Source organism: Somniosus microcephalus, chromosome 1, assembly GCF_052327205.1.
Source record: "Somniosus microcephalus isolate GS21.2 chromosome 1, FLI_Smic_1.0, whole genome shotgun sequence".
NCBI lineage: Eukaryota > Metazoa > Chordata > Chondrichthyes > Squaliformes > Somniosidae > Somniosus > Somniosus microcephalus.
The window spans coordinates 136,469,683-136,491,379 of NC_140987.1; the positions used below are offsets into that span (position 1 = coordinate 136,469,683).

General features: G+C 45.2%; 1 protein-coding gene across 3 annotated transcripts in view; it reads right to left on the reverse strand.

The window, feature by feature from the left end:
- LOC147124369 (beta-1,3-galactosyl-O-glycosyl-glycoprotein beta-1,6-N-acetylglucosaminyltransferase-like) overlaps nucleotides 1-8,769 on the reverse strand; it is a 111,417-nt gene extending 102,648 nt beyond the window's left edge. For all 3 annotated transcript variants that reach the window (XM_085986037.1, XM_085986026.1, XM_085986006.1), the window contains exon 1: nucleotides 7,907-8,769. The gene's annotated coding sequence lies outside the window, so the exon portion shown is untranslated. The remainder of the gene's footprint in view (nucleotides 1-7,906) is intronic.
- Between the last annotated feature and the right edge of the window lie 12,928 nt (nucleotides 8,770-21,697).

Sequence of the window (21,697 nt, forward strand, 5' to 3'; positions counted from 1 at the left end):
TTAAACATGCCAATAATTGGTCATTAGGGTCCTGACAGCCAGTCCCGCCAGCGGCAGGCGGGACTGAATCGGCTCGTGGAGAAACGGCTGTCCGAAAGTCGGATGGGGTGGGGAATCAGGCGGGGGGGGGGGGGGGGGGTGGTCGCGACCCCCTATTTTGCCGATTTTCGGCCCCCCACCCGCCTGAAAAGCCACCCGACGGCTGGCAGAAAATCGGGGCCATAGCGTACAAAAGCAAGGAAGTTATGCTGAACCTTTATAAAACACCGATTCGGCCTCAACTGGAGTATTGTGTCCAATTCTGGGCAGCGCACTTTAGGAAGGATGTGAAGGCCTTAGAGAGAGAGTGCAGAAAAGATTTACAAAAATGGTCCCAGGGATGAGGGACTTCAGTTACATGGATAGACTGGAGAAGCCGAGGTTGTTGTTCTTGGAGCAGAGAAGGTGGAGCGAAGATTTGATAGAGGTGTTCAAAACCATGATGGGTCTAGACAGAGTAGATAGTGAGAAACTGTTCCCATTGGCAGAAGGGTCGAGAACCAGAGGACACAGATTCAAGGTGATTAGCAAAATAACCAAAGGCGACCTGAGGGGAAACTTTTTTACACAGCGAGTGGTGAGGATCTGGAATGCACTGTCTGAAAGAGTGGTGGAGGCAGACTCAATCGTGGCTTTCAAAGGGGAATTGGATAAGTACCCGAAGGAAAAAAATTTGCAGAGCTATGGGGAAAGGGCAGGGGAGTGGGACTAGCTGAAGTGCTCTTGCAGAGAGCCAGCACGGGCTCGATGGGCAGAATGGCCTCCTTCTATGTTGTAACCATTCTATGATACTATGATTCTAAGTTGCATGTGTCCTTTTAAGAAGCGCTGGTAGGGGGGCCGTTATACTGCTGCATGCATGTTCTGCCGTGCGTGCTTTGGAGAGGGCATTAATAGGAGTGGCACAAGAACATAAGAAATAGGAGCAGGAGTAGGCCAATCGGCCCCTCGAGCCTGCTCCGCCATTCAATAAGATCATGGCTGATCTGATCCTAACCGCCAATCCACTATCACAGAACCACCTCCTGAATCTAATGTCCAAAATACCAGATGGTGCGTCAATTCAGCGTTGCACACTGATTGGCGCCATGATGTGGCTCATCTAAATAACTGGAGCGAGCGCAGACAACAGCAGTGCTGCCGACCTGCCCAAAATGGCGGCCACTGCATTCTACGCCAGATGTAGGCGGATCGAGGCAATCACCACTTTTTCTTCCAAACTGGCCTCAACGGCCAGTGCAAACAGGTCCAATTTCCCGGCCTACAGTTTTCTTGGGCAAAACCAGTTCCAGTTCATGCATGCCAAAAATCTGGGTGAATGTCAATTGTAAATATTTGACTGGATCACATATTGCATGAATGGTGGTTCATAATTACCTAATGTGGTATATAATCTCACACGCACAGCTCACTGATTTTTGGTTTATTTTTGTGATTTCTTTTGGTGGTGGTGGGGGGGGGGGGGGGGGCGGGGGAGGAGAAGATGAGTGATTTGCATTTATTCTTTTCTTTTGTTGCGTAATGGGAATAATTGATTGATGATAATTGTGGTGGAGCCCACAACGGACTCAGACCGTCTTTACATAATGCCTTTAACAGATTGTTAGCCACAACCTTGTCTGTAACATTATTTGTACCTTTAACTTAACAGAGCGCGGTTGCTTTAACAGCCCGGACAAAACGTGATGACGTTATGCCGTGTGTCACGTGATCACCGCATGGCGGGAGGACGTCATGACGTCAGCTACGGGGTTTCCTAATCAGTCCTCGTGGAACCTCTGAAGAGAAAAGACCTACACTTGATGTCTCCTGTAGTTTACTGTTAAAATAAGTTTTTCCATTAAAGTTCTTTGGTAAATTCCTGAGCAGAACTCAGTTTTTTCACTAGGAACTCCTGTTCCTATATAATGATGATTTTCTTTGATAGAGGAAAAAATGGTTCTGTTTTTCTTGATAATCGGTTTTATGATTTTTTCCCCCCCACAGGGAAATTATTAATGTTACAGTTTTAAAGGTGATCAAATAAGCAAAATTCCATTTTTATTGCACAAATTTTACTGTGTTTTGGCCTTAAGAAATATATCTAACTCCTTCTTGAATAAATTTAATGAATTGGCCTCAACTGCCTTTTGTGGTAGAGAATTCCACAGGTTCACCACTCACTGGGTGAAGAAATTCCTCCTCATCTCAGTCCTAAATGGCTTACCCCTTATCTTTAGACTGTGACCCCTGGTTCTGGACTCACCCACCAGCGGGAACATCCTTCCTGCATCTAGTCTGTCTAGTCCTGTTAGAATTTTATAAGTTTCAATGAGATCCCCTCTCATTCTTCTAAACTCCAGCGAATATAAGCACAATCGACCCAATCTCTCCTCATACGTCATTCCTGCCATCCCAGGTATCAGTCTGGTGAATCTTTGCTGCACTCCCTCCATGGCAAGAACATCCTTCCTCAGGTAAGGTGACCAAAACTGCACACAATACTCAAGGTGTGGTCTCACCAAGGTCCTGTACAACTGCAGCAAGACATCCTTGCTCCTGTACTCGAATCCTCTCGCTATGAAGGCCAACATACCATTTGCCTTCTTATGGTCTCGTTGCACTTCCCCTTCTCCCAATCTATTGCCGTTCAGATAATAATCTGCCTTCCTGTTTTTGCCACCAGTGGATAACCTCACATTTATCCACATTATACTGCATCTGCCATGCATCTGCACAATTAAATATATGAAGTGCCCAGTACCCAGTTTCACATAGCTCGGGACTTATACATCACTCATATCTAGGGTCCTAAATTTAAATAAAGGAAACTACGATGGTCTGAGGCGCGAGTTGGGTAGGATTGATTGGGGAATGTCACTCAAAAGGGTTGATGGTGGATAGGCAATGGCAAACATTCAAAGACTGCATGGATGAGCTACAGAATTTGTTCATCCCAGTTTGGCATAAAAATAAAACAAAAAAGGTGACTCAACCGTGGCTAACAAGGGAAATTAGGGATAGCATAATATCCAAGGAGAGGACATATAAATTGGCCAGAAAAAGCAATAATCCTGAGGATTGGGAGCAGTTTAGGATTCAACAAAGGAGGACATAGGGATTAATTAAGAAGGAGAAAATAAAATATATGAGTGTAAGCTTGCAGGGAACATAAAAACTGACTGTAAAAGCTTTTATAGATATGTGAAGAGAAAAAGATTGGTGAAGTCAAGCATAGATCCCTTGCAGTCAGAATCAGGGGAATTTATAATGGGGAACAAAGAAATGGCTGACAAACTAAATACATATTTTGGTTCTGTCTTCACAAAGGAGGACACAAATAACCTCCCAGAGATGGCAGGGAACATAGGGTCTGATGAAAGGGTGGAACTGAAAGAAATCAGTATTTATAGGGGAATGGCGTTAGGGAAATTGATGGGACTGAAGGCCGATAAATCCCCAGGGTCTGATAATCTACATCCTAGGGTACTTAAGGAAGTGGCCCTAGAAATAGTAGATGCATTGCTGATCATCTTCCAACATTCGATGGAATCTGGAACAGTACCCATGGATTGGAGGGTAGCTAATGTTACCCCACTATTCAAAAAAGGTGGTAGAGAGAAAACAGGGAATTACAGACCGGTAAGCCTGACATCGGTAGTGGGGAAAATGCTAGAGTCCATTATAAAAGATGTAATAGCAGAGCACTTGGAAAACAGTGACAGGATTGGACAAAGTCAACATGGATTCACAAAAGGTAAATCGTGCTTGACTAATCTACTGGAATTTTTTGAGGATGTAACTGGTAAAATAGATAAGGGAGAACCAGTGGATGTGGTGTATCTGGACTTTCAGAAGGCCTTCGATAAGGTCCCGCATAAGAGATTAGTGTGTAAAGTTAAGGCACATGGGATTGGAGGCAAGGTATTGACTTGGATAGAGAACTGGTTAGCAGACAGAAAGCAAAGAGTTGGAATAAACAGGTCTTTTTCCGAATGGCAGGCAGTGACTAGTGGGGTACCACAGGGATCAGTCCTTGGACCCCAGCTATTCACAATATATATATAAATGTTCTGGACAAGGGAACTAGATGTAATATCTCCAAATTTGCAGACGACACAAAGCTGGGTGGGCGTGTGTGCTGTGAGGAGGATGTTGAGAAACTCCAGGATGATTTGGACATGTTGGGTGATTGGGCAGAAACATGGCAGATGCAATATAACGTGGATAAATGTGAGGTTATCCACTTTGGTGGCAAAAACAGGAAGGCAGATTATCTAAAATGGCAATAGATTGGGAGAAGGGGAAGTGCAACGAGACCTGGGTGTTCTTGTGCACCAGTTGCTGAAGGTAAGCATGCAGGTGCAGTAGGCGGTTAAGAAGGCAAATGGTATGTTGGCCTTCGTAGCGAGAGGGTTTGAATACAGGAACAAGGATGTCTTGCTGCAGTTGTGCAGGGCCTTGGTGAGACCACATCTTGAGTATTGTGTGCAGTTTTGGTCACCTTATCTGAGGAAGGATGTTCTTGCCATGGAAGGAGTTCAGCGAAGATTCACCAGGCTGATACCTGGGATGGCAGGAATGACGTATGAAGAGAGATTGGGTCGATTGGACTTGTATTCGCTGGAGTTTAGAAGAATGAGAGGGGATCTCATTGAAACTTATAAAATTCTGACAGGACTGGACAGGACAGACTAGATGCAGGAAGGATGTTCCCGATGGTCGAGGAGTCCAGAACCAGGGGACACAGCCTAAGGATAAAGGGTAGGCCATTTAGGACAGAAATAAGGAGGAATTTCTTCACCCAGAGAGTGGTGAACCTGTGGAACTCTCTACCACAGAAGGCGGTGGAGGCCAGTTCATTATATATATTCAAGAAGGAGTTGGATATATTTCTTAATGCTAAAGGGATCAAGGGGTATGGGGAGAAAGCAGGGACCGGGTACTGAATTTGGATGATCAGCCATGATCGCATTGAATGGCGGAGCAGGCTTGAGGGGCCGAATGACCTACTCCTGCTCCTATCTTCTATGTTTCTGTGTTTCAATCACCCAACCTGTCCAAATCATACTGGAGTTTCTCGGCATCCTCCTCATAGCACCCACACCCACCCAGCTTTGTGTCGTCTGCAAACTTGGAGATATTACATCTAGTTCCCTCGTCTAGATCATTTATATATATTGTGAATAGCTGGGGTCCTAGCACTGATCCCTGCAGTACCCCACTAGTCACTGCCTGCCACTCGGAAAAAGACCCGTTTATTCCAACTCTTTGCTTCCTGTTCTCTATCCAGGTCAGTACCTTACCCCCAATCCCATGTGCTTTAACTTTACACGCTAATCTCTTATCCGGGACCTTATCGAAAGCCTTCTGAATGTCCAAATACATCACATCCACTGGTTCTCCCTTATCTAGGTTGGGCCTATAATCATTGGAATTTAGAAGAATGAGAGGTGATCTTATTGAAACATAGAAGATACTGAGGGGGCTCGACAAGGTAGATGCAGAGAAGATGTTTTCCCTCGTGGGGAAATCTAGAACGCCAGGGCATAGTTTCAGAATAAAGGGTCGCCCTTTTAGAACTGAGATGAGGAGGAATTTCTTCTCTCAGAGGGTTGCAAATCTGTGGAATTCTCTGCCTCAGAGAGCTGTGGAGGCTGGGTCATTAAATACATTTAAGGTGGAGGTAGACAGATTTTTGCAAGATAAGGGAGTGAAGGGTTATGGGGACTGGGCAGGGAAGCGGCTTTGAGCCCAAGATCAGCCACGATCTTATTGAATGGCGGAGCAGGCTCGAGGGGCCAAGTGGCCTATTCCTGTTCCTACTTCTTATGTTCTTATGTTCTTATACTGCACCTATTGCCAAGCCCAAAAGGTATATAATGACCCCTCTGGAGGTGGTGCATTCCAAATGAGATCAAGGCCTGACTCCAAAATTATGCTGTCACTTTTGTGTAGATATGCGCCCACAATCACTTCACATGGATGCAAAAGTAGCAGTCAGCCGGAACACCTATCAGAATGATATTGGGCCTTAAGGGGTTAAAATTTAGAGGGCAGCTTGCATAAACTTCACTTGAATTCCTTCGAGTATAGAAGATTGATGGGTGATCTAATTGAGGTATTTCAAATGATAAAAGGATAGGGTAGATAAAGAGAATCTATTTCCTCTGGTGGAGGAATCCGGAATAAGGAGGGTATAATCTTAAAATTAGAGCTAGGCCATTTTGGACTGAAATCAGGAAGCACTTCTTCACATAAAGGATAGTAGAAACCTGGAACTCGCTCTCCCAGAAGGCTCTGAATGGGAGGTCAATTGAAACTTTCAAGACTGAGATCGATAGATTTTTTATTAGGTAAAGGTTTCAAGGGATATGGGTCAAAGGCAGGCATATGAGGCGGAGGTACAGACCAACCATGATCTAATTGACTGGAGGAACAGGCTCAAGAGGCTGAATGACTCACTCCTGTTGCGATGTTCGATTCATCCAATGGATAGACAAACACAAGCCAAGCATTGGACAGAAATGTGAACACATATTCTGCAGTGATAGTTGCTACCTATTAAATGTATAACATGCTTAAGTAGCAACACACCTTGGCCCAGAATTAATGGCACTTACCGTTATTAATGTATAAATCATCCAGCAACTTGCGGTGAGGAAGAGATAACACGTGAAACAAGTTACTGGACGATTTACACTGCTCCACCATTAGTCTTGTGAAAACGGCAGCTCGCCTTCAACCCCCACGAGTTTCATGAAGTTGCTGTATTTGCACATTAATTGCCCATTAAACTTGCCGCAGAAAGTTAGGGCTAGTACCTAACAGCGCAAGTACTTTTTGTTTTAAAATAAGGATATTTATGTTCCTGCAATGCCATCAACCTCTCCAGCCCAGCAATGGAACAATTTAAACTATGGAGTCTCATTCCTTCAGGTCATAAATTGTTGAGACCTTTTCTAAATGTTAATCAAAGAAAAAATCTTACTTTTCCTTTCTGTCTCTTTTTTCTCTCTCTCTTAATTCAATCTTTCTTTATTGTTTCACTTTATGTACCTGATTTGACTCTAATTCACCTTCCTTCTCAATCCTTAAAACTCATTGGTTAAGGAGATAAACTATTGGTCCCGCCATTCACTGAGGTCCCAGATGCCCTATTGCCCTCACCGCAACATTATCAGCTCGCACCTCCAGCAACTTACAGGGCAAAAACATTGTGAGCTGAAGGGCAAGGGAAAAAGCCTAACTAAAAGGGGCACACCGAGATGTCCCACTCCAGCAAATTCTGGGAAAGATTACAGTTCATGCTATACTAGAATATTGCAATTTTCCTTCAAACATAGTAAGTTACAGGCAGACAAAGAGTTCATCCATCTAACCCACCTATCCACAGTATTCCCGTGGAACATTTCTGATAACCAGGAATCCTATTTGTTGACAAGAACCTGTCTAGTTCCTTCTTAAAACCCATTAATGTTTCTTGTTCCACCACCCGTGCCGGTAGTCTGCGCCCCATACTCACTACCCTTTAGGTCAAAGAGGAAGAGCCGCTCAGCAGCATTGCGGGAAATAGACTGGACATATAAGTGAACTATTTTCTATTGACCATAAAAAGCCAATGTCAAAAAAGCGACCATTTAAACTCCAAATAATGAATGAAGGGCTGAACACATCTGTAGCTCCTAGAAACTGTACAATAAAACAGGGAAAATATATGCCTGTGTATTCTGTGAAAGATTTAACCACGCTACTTCGATGCGAAGATTGCACAAATAAATTAGACTGTATTAAATGCAAAATTTGTCACAGAAAATTTGCAGCTGAAATTACTATAACAACACTGAAAGTTTAAAAACCGAGCTGAAAGATGAAACTGTTAACTTACAATCAAATAAACGCCCGGGTAGGTTTGGGGCTCACCGCGTCTTCGCGGCCAGATCGAGGGGGCAAGAGGTTCATTTTGTTCCTTTTGGCTCCTTAGGTAAGTAAGGCGGCTGGTGAGAGCGCTCAGTGAAAGAGACAATCCGCGGCTGTGAAATGTACTGACCCGCTGGCAGAATGGAGGAAACTGACGCCGACGATACGTTTCTTCTGCGGTGCTCTTTCTGTTCTTGTGCTTTGTTCCCTTCGCTGGGCTCTCCTTGCAGTTGTCTCCTGTACCCCAGGTGGCTGCTGGTTGAACTGGAGCTGACTAATGGTGCTCAATAGGCAGTGAGCGAGGACATTTCTCCTTCTCGCTTTCCAGTTCACTGCTAGCTGCGCTTGCTGATGCTCCACTGAACACGTGTGGAGAGTAGTTGGGCGCCCCCTAATTCGCTAAAACTCCTCATAGCAACGTCTGTAAGTGCAGTTATAGTGGAGACAAGATGCGGTATCACAGTCCTTAAAGAGGAAGCCAACTTTCGTTGATGAGGATGAGTCAGCAGAGTCCACATTTCGGAACTTACAAAATATACAATGAAACTTGATTTTGCATTTTACCCAGTAGTGGATGACAATGAGAACAACTAATCCAGAATTACACTAAAATTGGTCAACATTTTTTGCCTGGGTCCAGTAATCACAATAGAGTTTTAATATCAAAAGCAAAATACTGCAGATGCTGGAAATCTGAAATAAAAACAGAAAATGCTGGAGAAACTCAGCAGGTCAGGCAGCATCTGTGAAGAGAGAAACAGAGTTAACGTTTCAGGTCGATGACCCTTCGTCAGAACTTCGTCAGCGTTTTAATGGGCCAGAAATTCGCGGCCAAAGGCGTGAGTGCGCTCAGGGTACTCACGCATCTGGCCGTTGGAAATGCCGGCGTTCAGCATGAACAGCGCATGCGGGGACCGCCGACATTTCCAGACCTCGAGCGCGTGCGACTGCACAGGCAGCGCTTGCGCAGTGAACTTCGTAGATTTCATTCATGAAATCCGTGAGGGTAAGTCCTCAGAATTTACACTTGAAAAAAGCAAGTGTAAAGCGGTTCATTGGCTGCGGAGGAAGAAACATTTTATCGTGGAGCTTCTGAAATGCAATATTTTTGTTTGGGAAAGGGAGGGAAGTTATTTTAAGAAATTTTAAGTAAGTTTTAAAGTTAAAATTTTTTTTTTTTTAAGGGTTTTCAGAACGGTAGGTAGAAGGAGCAATTGTGGCTGTGTGAATGGAATGTGAGAATGAGTTATGTATGTATGTCCACATATATTCCTTTACGTATATGTATGTATGTTTTATATTCCTTTACTAATGTGTATGAATGTATGTTTTTAATTATGATTTTCCAATAAGTTACTTTCTCTGAAAGTCATAATTAAATAATACATTCATACACATAAGTAAAGGAATATATACATAACACGCAAAGGAATATATACAGACATACATGCTTTCAGAAGCTCTACGATAATAAATATCTTCCTCCGCAGCCTCTGGAGCAACTGTACCCATGCTTTTTTCATGTGTAAGTTGTAATGACTTGACCTCACTGAAAGCATTAATGAAAGCGGCGAATTATACTGCGCACGCGCTGCCTGTGCAGTCGCACGCGTTCTGCCTCTGAACCCCTTCGTTCAGAGGACAGGAAATGCCGGTTTTCCCCACATGCACTGTGCATGCTGAAAACCGGCATTTCATCCAGCCAGATGCGTAAGTACCCCGACCGTACTCGCGCATTTGGAAGGGAATTACTGGGCCAACATTTTACATGTCAATAAAATGAAAAATTTAACAATTGCACGACTTGCCCCCTCGCATCTGCGACTGAGGGTCCAAGGAGGTGCATTGCGCAAGAGGTCATCATCGTACGTATCCTCACACTGTTCCCTTTGGGGAACTGTATGAAGTGGTGGAAGGATTTATGGCCGTGATTAACGCTCATTCCGTGACCGTAACCATCTTTGAACCAGCCATTAGGGTGGTTAGTCCTATGGCGGGAGGGTTTTACGGGCTCCCACAACCCATCTGAGGGGGGGGGGCCACCAACACCCACGGACGAAAGTATCCCGCTGGATGTCCACCCAGAATTTAAAGTTGGAGCTCCGACTCCACTTGCCGGGACTGTCTGGAGTGGGGTTCAAAACCCTACTCCTTCTGGCCTAGCGGCGGGGATGCTTACTGCTACGCAAAAGGCCCACTCCGCACAAAAGGTGACACCCATACGTTTCCTGCGCCTTTTCCCTCCCCGTGACTGGAGCCCTATGCTGCCATTTCACGTTGCTAATCGGATTGGGCCTTTGTCATAGCGGTAGGATCCCCGCCGCTGGGCCAGATCAGGGTAGGGTTTCGAACCCCGCTCCAGACAGTCCCAGCAAGTGGAGTCGGAGCTCCGGCTCTAAATTCTGGGTTGACATCCAGTGGGATATTTGCGTCCGTGGGTGTGGGTGGCCCCCCCTCCTTGTATAGCTTGTGGGAGCCCGTAAAACCCCCCCGCCATAGGACTAACCGCCCTAATGCCTGGTTCAAAGATGGTTACGGTCACGGAATGAGCATTAATCATGGCCATAAATCCTTCCACCACTTCATACAGTTCCCCAAAGGGAACAGTGTGAAGACACGTATGACGACGACATTGCTAAATAAATAAATGGAATTTAAAAAATTATTTTAGGGCTTTTAAAAGTCTTTAAATTGCTTTAATTCTGTTTAAAACTACTTCAGATTACTCAAAATAATGTAAACATTTTAAAAAGTTTATAAAAGTTACCAAAATCTTCAAAAAACTTCCAAAAACCTATTTAAACTGCTGCTTTGCATGTAAAAATGGTTAGCAGCTTGACAGAAACATTGGGGGCGTGTCCAGTGAAACTGAGACCTCAAGGGGCGTGTCTCACTTGCACTGCACGCTCCTGGCTTCGCGCTGGCTGCACTCCTGGGCGGCGTGACGTCATACGCTGCCCGGGATTCTTCTTCTGGAAACACCAATTCCAGGCGTCCCTGGAGCTGATCGGCAGTAGCGCGGGGTAAGTGTAAATACGGGGCTTGCACGCGCTGCAAGTCCCGTTCTGGAATTTCTGGGCCAATATCAGCTGGTTGGGACAAACTGTGTTTATGTTAGTGATTGTGCTGGCTGAATTTTGCAGTTTTTGAGTCTTGTTCCAAATTGATTTTTTTTGCATGTTACAGTAATGCCAACCCCACCGTCTCATAAATCAGGAGACAAACTCTTAAAAATCACAAGATTTGGTAAGAAATCATGAGTTGCTATTTTTGGTTTATAAACCTCATTAGTGGCTTTATTAAATCCCTAACAGGTCAAAGATATTTACAAAAACTATATTACTGCATCTGAAAATGCTTTACCAGAAACTTTTGTAAGCTTTTTATTTCGACTGGCATTAAATTGGCAGCAAGACCAATTCTTTTGAAACAATTTGGAATAAGTTTATTAAACACACAAACTCATGCAAGTTTATTAAACACACACACTCATGCACATCAAAACAACAGCCCACTGGTATTTATGGACTCTACTCGATTACAAAATGTTAGGTAATTTACACAGACTGGCACCTCCCTGAGTCAAGCAATGCATGCGGCCTTTTTCCTTGCTTCTTGGTCTGTTCTGTAGAGGGAGGGCTTCTTGTTCTTCCGCGTGGTTGTCCAGAGAGAGAGAGAGAAAGAGAGCCTTTGGGTTCTTTGTTTTATATCTTTTTAAGTCCATTGTCTCTAGTTAGTTCTTGATTGGCTTTCCTTTGAACTTGTGTCTTTCTGCAGTGGCTGGTGCCATTTCTTGCTTAAGTTAATGGTTTGTTGACACCTTTTAGTGGCTCTTGAGTTTCGATGGTGTCTCTGTGGGGGGTTATCCTGTTATGCAGGTTTCCTTTGTTAAGTTTCGCACCATTGCCTTACCCAGGGGAGATCTGTACACATCAAATTTATCTTTATTATTACATACATTTTATATTAATAGTCTCAAGTCCATCATACATACAAAACATATATTTTTATTCTTACAGATTCCCCGCCTTGAGGGGGGAAAATCCTTATTGACCCCTCATGTGGTTTATCTCCTCAAGGCTCACATATGGTTTCCTAAGGAGTTTTCTCAGGTAGCAGATCATGATGATCCCCACCACTACAATTATGGCTTGTGCCAGTATCATAAGCATTGAGAAGGTTCTGAGCCAGGGGTGTTGTCCTACATTATACATTGTTTCCCACCATGGGCTGACTCCTAGCTTTTGTATAGCTCTGCTGTTTATGGCATTGTACTGTGTCATCTGTATCCATATCATGGTCCTATGGGAAACAAGATCAGTGTAGCATTTACTCTTTGGCAGTTTTTAACTGATTAATATGATACCATTTCTTGTACTTAACACCCTTTTCCCCCGGTAACTGAATCAAATAAACCACGGGGTTCAATCGGTCTATAATCGTATGTGGTCCCCACCACCTGGGCTCAAAGGCATGCTTCTTTTTTCCCATAATTTGGAATCATTACGGTGTTCCCCACCTGATACTCAAAGGGATATACTTTCTTGTCAAAGTACCTTTTAATTTGTCTTTTTGACTTCCCCAATTTTGTGGCCACAAATCGATTCATCTGATCGTTGTGATCTACCACTTGTTCCAACCACTTGGAACTACATGGTTCCATTGTCAAGGAGCTCATCCCCATTAGTGTTAGCTGACCTGGTGTTCTCATGAGTCTCCCTGTCATGGCCTGATATGGGGAGACTCCTGTTGTTTTATGAGGTGTGGACTTCATTGCCATTAAGCACATTGGCAGTATGTTAGCCCATTGAGTGGGGTGGTCCGCACACAATTTTTTAAACATTAACTTGAGGGTCCTGTTCCCCCTTTCGACCCCTCCGGATGACTGGGGGTGGTGAGCAATATGTAGTTTGTGTTTTATCCTCAACATTTCCTACAGGTGGGTAAAAATCTTACCGGTAAAGTGTGAACCTTGATCACGGTAAAGTGTGAACCTTGATCACTGTCCATTTGTACCGGTACTGCCCACCTACAAAACACATGATTTGGCTGCCATGATTGCGGTGTTGGAGTGGCAGGGGAATACTTCGGTCCATTTAGTGAATTAATCCACCACCACTAGGGCATGCTGAAAATTGCCTTGTGCCTGTGGAAGTGGCCCAATGAAGTCTATCTGGAGGTGAGTCCATGGCCCTTGAGGTGGGGGCGCGCTTTGAAGCAAGACTCGGTTAGTGCACATGGGAGGATTGTGCTGCAGGCACGGTAGGCACTGTGCCACATATAGGTTGATTGTTTCCCTCATGGAAGGCCACCAAACTGTGGATGCTACCTTATAGAAGGTTACCAGGGCCGAATAGTGCCCTGCCGTGGGGTGGAAGTGAAAGAGGGAGAGCAGTTCCTGACCCATTCTGGTGGAACACACACCACCGAGCAGCGTATGGCTTTCTTTTGAACCTCAGCAACTGCTCTGCTGAGTCAGGGGCAGTGGCTAGTGTGGTATTGGGGGCCCAGGCTGTCGGTTGAGGAAGGGGTCTGCTTTCCTCATGCCAGGCGCTTACAACGGCGTATGGCCAGTATTGCTGCTGCAGGGATTTTAAATCTAGGTGATCTGTTGGGGAGCCCTTGCTAACAGCATTGCAGGGCTCAACAACTATATCCGCTATCTACCCATTAATCACAGCGTCCTTGGCTGCTCTGTCTGCTCTGGAATTTCCCTCACTATGTTGACCCCCTTTTCTATGGGCTGCTATCTTTCCTATGAAGCAGGGCTGGGATCGCTGTTTAAGGTATGACCAGAGCAGGCATGACCAGGGCCCATGGACCAGGGCCTTACTGTCTATTGTACGGTAGTCATTTTTGTGGTATGGGGCAAGGCGAGCATGGTGTTTATAGCATACGCACTATCAGACCAAATATTCACAGGTCTATCTGAGGTTTCTTTCACGGCGGTTAGAAGTGCGACGATTTCTGCATATTGTGAGGACTGTCGGTTGCATCGTTGCTGGATGGTTCTCTCTGGCAATACCATAGCATACCCGGTGTGGGGGATCCCTCGGTGTGATATGAGGACCCATCGATGTAGACATCTGTGGCTCCCTGTATGGGCTCTTTCTGCACAGGATGGGTCTCAAAGTTAATCAGGGGTAGCGGACATTCATGCAGCTCCCCCTCATAAACCAGAAATTGTGGCAGCAATGTGGTGGGTTTGGAAATGATACCAATGTCTCTTTCCATAAATTCCAATGTTCATTTGCTGAGGTGCTGCGAGGAAACTAGTGAATCTCCAGGTTTCATCAGTAGGTTTAGAGACGTGTGAGCGCTGTGAAGGATGGCCGCTTGTAGCCCAGAAATAAAGGTAAAATGATGTACCACCCAGAAGACGGCCAGCAGGTGGCACTCGCATGCAGTACAGGAAACTCTCAATTTACCGGCATCCAAACAACCGGAATACTCGGTTAACCGGCAAAATTCAGGAGTAGATTCAGTTAAGTTTTTCTTCATATTAGTGGCCGTTCCTGGATCTGTGGCTGTGTAATCGGGGGTTTCTGCAGCAACAGGAATGCTTGGTCTGTAGCCGGGGTTCCTGCAGCTGTTGCTAAGCAACAGGGAAGCCTGGATTTGTTGCTGTGTACGGAGCTCTCGTACCTTTTAACTATAACTCTCTGTAATCCGGACTTTTTGATCAACCGGCACCACGCTGGTCCCGTCGGTGCTGGATAAAAAAGTTTCCTGTATATGTCTTCTCTGCCCCCGGCAGGATTCGAGATGCACATGCAATGGGCTGTAGTCGATCAGCTCGCGTTTGGCACAGAACTGCGGCAAGGCTTTGTTCTATGGCCCCGACCTCCAAATGGAAGGGCTGCGTGGGATCCGAAGGAATCAGACATGCGGCCTGTATCACTGCAGTTTTTAATTTGGCCACGGATTGGGTGTGAGCATCAGTCCATGCCGGGCGTATGTCATCACCCTGCAGTTTTATCAAATCATACAGGGGCTTTGCGCACTCTGCAAAGCCTGGGATAAAGTTCCTTTGGTACCCCACCAAACCCAAGAATGATTGTAGGGCTGTTTTGGAAGTGGGTAATGGTAGTCTCTGTATTATCTCCACCATGTGGGAGTCGGGGGACAATCCCTCTGGAGAAATGGACACTCCCAGAAAGATGACCCGTTCCTTTACCAACTGAGCCTTACGGGGATTCACCTTTAGTCCCGCCTGAGCCAACAATGTCAACTGTTCATGCAAAAGGGACAGATGCTCCCCCATGCTATCGGTTGCCAGCAGAAGATTGTCTACATACTGTAGCAAGCAGGTAGGGCAGGAAAAGTCTTTTAAAACTGCAGCCATTCTTTTGTGGGAGATCGTGGGGGCATTGTGGAATCCCTGAGGCAGGCATGTCCAGGTGTAGCTCTGGTCCTCAAATGTGAACGCGTATTTGTACTGGTCCTCCCTTTTAACAGGGATACTCCAGAATCCATTGGCGATGTCGAGGGTCGAGAAGTACTTGGAACCAGCAGGAATTTGAGATAATATGGTGGGAGCTTCTCTTACTACCGGTGTGCAGGCTGGCGTTACAGAATTTAACTTTCTGTAATCAATAATCAGTTGCCAGCTGCTATCAGGCTTTTTAACCGGCCAGGTGGGTGAATTGGTTGTGAAAGTGCCTGTCTTAACAACACCCTGCTCGACTAGGGATTTTATGGTGTCTCGGATGTAAGGGTGGCTCTCCCTTGGGATGGGATACTGTTTAGTGAATGAGTGGGGGGTTCCCTCAATAGATTCTTCGCCTGCCATTTTTCCACAATCATGCTTGCACGTGGTGTTCCTGAATTCGTTTTGCCACAGCTTCATTTTCGCTCCCCGGCGGGTCATAGTCGGATGGCTATTTAATAGCAAAAACAGAGTGAGCATCTGAAATTTCTATCACTTTTGCATTATTTCTCAATCCCATCCGAACACAGTCCCAATTGTAATCTATTACCGTGCCATACTGATCTAACACATCAGTCCCTAAAATTCCCCTTCTGTCGGGTGTGGTCATCAGCATCAGCGCTGGGACCTTACAAGTGAGGTCTCCCAACTGAAGTTCAGAGGCCTTCCCTGCATACGCGGTGGTTGTATCACCATTAAACCCTTTAAGGGCCGTACAACTCTTGCCCGTCGCTGCATGGCATTCAAGGTATGGGGTGTGGATGACCGTAACGGCTGAGCCAGTGTCTATAAGCATAGTCTGCTGCCGGCCCCCTTTTAAGACAACAAGGACTACTGGTCTCCCACTACCATCACGTCGGAACCCCACTTCCAACCAATCTTTGGGGGCCAAACCCTGTCATAGGATGGATCCTTGGAGGGTTCCCTCCAATAGGTGTGCATTGACAATAGGATTTTGCATTCCCAATGGGTGTGCATTGGCGATTACATGCACCGGTAAATAATTTTGCATCTCCCCCGTGACAATTTGGGCTTTCATGAGGGTTATGAACTGGTTCAATTGTTGATCCGTCCCAGACGACTTGGATTCGTCCTTTTTTTAGAAGGGTAACTAACTGAGCCAATTGTTGTTCCATCCCAGAGGGTTTGGGTTCATCCCTCGGGAGGTATCTATGCGTTGCAACGTGGTCTGGTGCCTGTCTGGGTCTCCTGCAGTGTTTTGCTAGGTGACCTTCCTTCTTACACTTAAAGCACTGTCCCCTAAAGGGGTAGTACCTAGATCCCTCCACCGCTGACCCTGGTTTCTTTGCGGTGGGTGGAGGCTTCACCTTTAACTGGTCTTTTACCATCTCCCAGGCTCTTTGAATGTTAATCTCTATATCTGTCCACTGATCGGTGGGCCTCAGGTGGTTTTAACTAAAGAGTGGAGTTGGGTCAGGAACATCGTTTTGAATTATTCCTGATTCTTTCCTTCTGCAGCATTTGCGGGTGCCTGGTTCTGGGTATGCTCATAGATATCGTACAGGTGATTACTGAAGGCTCTAGGGGTCTCATCTGGGTGCTGTTTGGTCTGATTAAGCATAGCCACTAAATTTAAGTTTTGGATTCCTAAATGGTTTAGGATCTCAGTCACGACTGCTTCGATCGCTGTGCCACGCTGGAGGATCACGTCTGGCAAATTCTTTAAAGAAGTGGAACAGGCCAAGAGGAGGACTCGTGTTAAGTCTCCCTCTTCTAACTCGGGGTGACCCCTCCTGAAATCTGCCCACCTCCTATTAACTACCAGTGGGTCATCCCCATCATTAATGGGCCCCAACTCGTGGCTACACGCCATGGCGTCAGCACCATATATGGGCCGTGAGTTGGTATGGCTACTAGTGATGTGACCATGCACATTACACCGTAAAGAGGTGGTCACTACTGCTACAGTTGGCCCTTGTGTCTGCAATGTATTCCATCCTTCACCGCCCTCCTGGGGATTATACTGACGGCCTTCCTCTTCCCAATCTGTCTCCCCCTCATTCTCTTCTGTTGTCTTTGTTATGGCTCCCCGTGTTACTGCGGATACTAGAGCCTGTTGCTGCCCTAATTTACTCTTTAGCCGTGCTATTTCTAGGTGGCACTGGGAGTGGTCTGCCTCCCTATGTGGCTCCTTAATTGCTTCCCTTAATGCCCCCCTAATGTCATTTAATTTGCTGCTGCGACTGCTGCTCTTGCATTTAAATTTGAGAGGCTTTGTTGCTGTAGCAATGAAGCTGCCTGTTCGGCTCCTCTTTCTAGTTGCCTGATACTGTGGCCTAATCGATCGATTTCTTGTCTTAAATGCTGGATTTCTCCCTCCTTTAACTGCCTAACAAGCTGGATGCCTTCTTCTTTCTATTCTTTCATACTTTGAATCTTTTCTTTTAGTTGAATCTCTTTGGCTTTTAGTTCTTTTAAATCTTGTATCTCTCCCTTTAAATCTCGAATCTCTTTTGCATCCTGCCTCATTAATTCCTCATCTCTCCGAACACAGTAATGTGCCCCGAATGCCAAGAGACCGTTTGCCTGTTTGGGCCTTAGCTTTCCCTCATCTACCCTCTCCTGGATAAATGCCACGAGCTCTCCAAAGGACGCATGTTGGCCCTTACAGATGTATCGGGCCCGTAACTCTTGTAAGTCCCTTATGGAGACCTATTCATATATTTTTTCATGGTAGGCTACAGCTACGTCTTTTGCTGGCTTTTTGTATGCCCCCGATCCCGTCATCCTATGTCTTTTGAATTTACTTTTAAACTTCACACCACAGGTTAGAATCGCAACTCCCGAAATTTCCAATTCTTTAAAAGAATGATCTAAAGCTGTCTCGCCAGATCCCGGACGAGCCCCCAGTTTTGTAAGCTTTTTATTTTGACTGGCATTAAATTGACAGCAAGGCCAATTCTTTTGAAACAATTTGGAATAAGTTTATTAAACACACACACTCATGCACATCAAAACAACAGCCCACTGGTATTTATGGACTCTACTCGATTACAACATGTAAGGTAATTTACACAGACTGGCACCTCCCTGAGTCAAGCAATGCACGCGGCCTTTTTCCTTGCTTCTTGGTCTGGTCTGGAGAATTCCTTGCTTCTTGGTCTGGTCTGTAGAGTTCCTTGCTTCTTGGTCTGGTCTGTAGAGTTCCTTGCTTCTTGGTCTGGTCTGTAGAGTTCCTTGCTTCTTGGTCTGGTCTGTAGAGGGAGGGCTTCTTGTTCTTCCGCGTGGTCGTCCAGAGAGAGAGAGAGAGAGAGCCTTTGGGTTCTTTGTTTTATAACTTTTTAAGTCCATACAGAATTTGTTCATCCCAGTTTGGCATAAAAATAAAACAAAAAAGGTGACTCAACTGTGGCTAACAAGGGAAATTAGAGATAGCATAAGATCCAAGGAGAGGACATATAAATTGGCCAGAAAAAGCAATAATCCTGAGGATTGGGAGCAGTTTAGGATTCAACAAAGGAGGACAAAGGGATTAATTAAGAAAGGGAAAATAGAATATGAGAGTAAGCTTGCAGGGAACATAAAAACTGACTGTTAAAGCTTTTATAGATATGTGAAGAGAAAAAGATTGGTGAAGTCAAGCGTAGGTCCCTTGCAGTCAGAATCAGGGGAATTTATAATGGGGAACAAAGAAATGGCAGACCAACTAAATACATATTTTGGTTCTGTCTTCACAAAGGAGGACACAAATAACCTCCCAGAGATGCCAGGGAACATAGGGTCTGATGAAAGGGTGGAACTGAAATAAATCAGTATTTGTAGGGAAATGGTGTTAGGAAAATTGATGGGACTGAAGGCCGATAAATCCCCAGGGCCTGATAATCTACATCCCAGGGTACTTAAGGAAGTGGCCCTAGAAATAGTAGATGCATTGCTGGCCATCTTCCAGAACTCGATAGACTCTGGAACTGTACCCATGGATTGGAGGGTAGCTAATGTTACCCCACTATTCAAAAAAGGTGGTAGAGAAAAAGCGGGGAATTATAGACCGGTAAGCCTGACATCGGTAGTGGGGAAAATGCTAGAGTCCATTATAAAAGATGTAATAGCAGAGCACTTGGAAAGCAGTGACAGGATCGGAAAAGTCAACATGGATTTACAAAAGGTAAATCATGCTTGACTAATCTACTGGAATTTTTTGAGGATGTAACTGGTAAAATAGATAAGGGAGAACCAGTGGGTGTAATGGATTTGGACTTTCGGAAAGCTTTCGATAAGGTCCCACATAAGAGATTAGCATGCAAAATTAAGGCACATGGGATTGGGGGCAAGGTATTGACTTGGATAGAGAACTGGTTGGCGGACAGAAAGCAAAGAGTTGGAATAAACGGGTCGTTTTCTGAGTGGCAGGCAGTGAATAGTGGGGTACCGCAAGGATCGGTCTAGGACCCCAGCTGTTCACAATATATATTAATGATCTGGATGAGGGAATTGGATGTAATATCTCCAAATTTGCAGATGACACAAAGCTGGGTGGGAGGGTATGCTGTGAGGAGGATGTCGTGAAACTCCAGTACGATTTGGACAGGTTGGGTGATTGGGCAGAAACATGGCAAATGCACTATAATGTGGATAAATGTGAGGTTATCCACTTTGGTGGCAGAAACAGGAAGGCAGATTATTATTTGAATGGCAATAGATTGGGAGAAGGGGAAGTGCAAAGAGACCTGGGTGTTCTTGTGCACAAGTCGCTGAAGGTAAGCATGCAGGTGCAGCAGGCGGTTAAGAAGGCAAATGGTATGTTGGCCTTCGTAGCAAGAGGGTTCGAGTACAGGAACAAGGATGTCTTGCTACAGTTGTACAGGGCCTTGGTGAGACCGCACCTTGAGTATTGTGTGCAGTTTTGGTCGCCTTACCTGAGGAAGGACGTTCTTGCCATGGAAGGAGTGCAGCGAAGATTCACCAGGCTGATACCTGGGATGGCAGGAATGACGTATGAGGAGAGATTGTGTCAATTAGGCTTATACTCACTGGAGTTTAGAAGATTGAGAGGGGATCTCATCGAAACCTATTAAATTCTGTCAGGCCTGGACAGACTAGATGCAAGAAGGATGTTTCTGATGGCTGGGGAGTCCAGAACCAGGGGTCATAGTCTAAGGATAAGGGGTAAGCCATTTAGGACTGAAATTAGGAGGAATTTCTTCACCCAGAGAGTGGTGAACCTGTGGAATTCTCTGCCACAGAGGACGGTGGAGGCCAGTTCATTAAATATATTCAAGAAAGAGTTGGATATATTTCTTATGGCTAAAGGTGTTAAGTCTGTGTGTTCCAGTTATGGTTAATATGAATCACTGCACACAGACCACAAGAATAACTTTCACAGGTCTTTACTAGTCGAAGGTCAGGGCTGAACTACCCAGCAAATTACTACACAACACTTATATACTGGTGTGGTCACCACCGGTATTACCGTATACAGCAGCCAGAGAAAGTAGTACATCTCTTAAGGTGGAACAAGTTACATACACCACAATCCTCCCTTTTTAGCTTAACAGTTATATCCCCACTTAACATAACATAATAACATATATACATATACAACTTCATGTAGAAACAGTTCAAAGGTTCAGTCTCTCAGGAGGCCTCCTGATTCGAGTTGGATAACGCCTTTCAGGGGTCTCTGATTCTTGTTGCTGAGGTGACTCCTCTAGTTGGTCTCTTATGTCTTGGGCATCATCATCAGGTACATTCACTGCCGAGGTAGATGCTTCAGGTTCACTAACTTCTTCCACGGTTGTCTCTGTCGTAACCATGGGTTCGACCCTTGTTCTCGATTCTACCAGTTGGTCAGCATGACGCCGTATTACATTTTTACCAACATCTATCGTGTACATCAGGGGTCCTTGTCTGGCCCGAATTGTTCCGGATTGCCATTTCTCGTTTCCATAGTCCCTGGCCAACACTGGTTGTCCTACCTCAAAACTCCGAGTGGTCTTGTTATTTATATGCTGGAACTGTTTGTTTTCAACTTCCCTCCGCACATTTGGTTTTAACAAGTCCAACCTGGACCGCAACCTCCTGTTATAAAACATCATGGCAGGACTTTGGTTTGTCACTGCATGAGCGGCGTTTCGATATGCCAGTAGAAACTTGTCCACCTTATGTTGTAGTGGAATCTGATCTTCGCTCATGGCCTTTATTGCCTTTTTGAATGTTTGTACAAATCTCTTGGCCAACCCATTTGTAGCCGGATGATATGGGGCAGAGGTATAATGTTTCACCCCATTCTTCTTTAAGAATTTTTGGAATTCTTCTGACACGAACTGTGGTCCGTTGTCAGAACATATTTGTTCTGGCAATCCGTTCCTT